The sequence below is a fragment of the Egretta garzetta genome, unplaced genomic scaffold (assembly GCF_000687185.1).
Source record: "Egretta garzetta isolate BGI_Z169 unplaced genomic scaffold, ASM68718v1 scaffold551, whole genome shotgun sequence".
NCBI classification, from domain to species: Eukaryota; Metazoa; Chordata; class Aves; order Pelecaniformes; family Ardeidae; genus Egretta; species Egretta garzetta.
Window position 1 is genome coordinate 467170 of NW_009258493.1, and position 1439 is coordinate 468608.

Below are 1439 nucleotides of genomic sequence, written 5' to 3' on the forward strand. Positions count from 1 at the left end.
GTCCCTCAAGCACCCTGTCCCGGTGCACTCCCACCCTGGTGCACCCCCACCCTGATGTACCCCCACCCTGGAGTACCCCATGCCTGAAGCACCCTCTCCCCAGAACACCCCATCCCGCTGCACCCCCTCCCTGGAGCACCCCATTCCTGAAGCACCCCCTCCTCAGTGCACCCCCCTCCCCAGAGCACCCTGTCCCAGAGCAGCCCCTCCCCTCCCCAGCACCCATCACGGGCACCCACCAGGCAGTCGGGGGGTGGCGTGGATGTCCTGGAGCTGGTGGGTGCGTCCCCCCCTGGGGCTCAGGGCTGTAGGGACAGGGTGATGTCCCCCAGCAGGGACTGTCCCCAAGGGTGGGCTGGGGTGGGGACCCTGGGGGACAGGCGGAGGGGGCCAAGTGTGGTGTCACTGCATGGCCTCAGTGTCACGGGTGTCACTGTCCTGGCGTGGTTCCTGGGATGTGGCATGGTGTCACTGTCACTGCACAGCCCCTGGGGTGGCACACACTGTCACCATGACTGCACTGTCCCACTCGTGTCGCGCAGTGCTGCCCTGCACAGCGCCACTGTTGCTCCCTGGGGTGTCACAGGGTGTGACTGTCAGCGCACAGCGCACAGGGTGTCACTGTCACCGCGGGGCTGCTGGCTGCCACGCAGCGTCACTGCAGCTCCCGTGGGTTGTCATACAGAGTCATCATCAGTGCCCAGTGCATGGGATGTCACCCAGTGCTATGTCACTGCATGGCCCATGGGGTGTCACCCGGTGTCACCGTCACTGCCGTCCTGCAGTATATCACCCAGTGTCGCTGTCACTGCATGGCCTGGGGTGTCGCGGACCATCACCGTGCAGGATACCTCGCAGTGCATGTCCCATGGGCTGTCACCCAGCACCACCGTGCATCCTTGGCTGTGTCACACCCCATCCCCACCGGCCACGGGACACCCTGGGGACAGCACAGCAGCTCCCAGCAGCCCAAGTCCCCACTACCCAACATCCCCCTGGGGGGAACTCTTCCCCGAGCCCGTCCCCTTTGCCCACCCATTCCCACAGCCGGCTCCAGCTGCCAGGCGAGCAGCCATTTCCCATTACTCACCAGCCAGGCTCTAATTAAGTGGCGGTGTTCACAGCCCTTAATTGCCACACGGCGGGAGGGTGGTGACCCCCGCTGCGTCTGTAATGAGAGGCAGCGGGACAGGGACAGGGACGGGGGGATGTGCCTCCTGCCCCTTGCCCCCCCGCCCGCGGCTGGGCTCACCCCATCGGGCAAGGGACAGTGCCCAGTGTTGGGCTGGGACATGCTGGCATGTCCCCGGGGCCAGGGCTAACCCAGTTGGGCCAGCTAGCCCATCAGCCCACTGCCAGCCAGGCAGCAAGCGCTCTGGGTCATCTGGCCAGCCACAAGCCAACTGGCTAACTGGCCACCCAGCCAGCCAGCCAGCCAA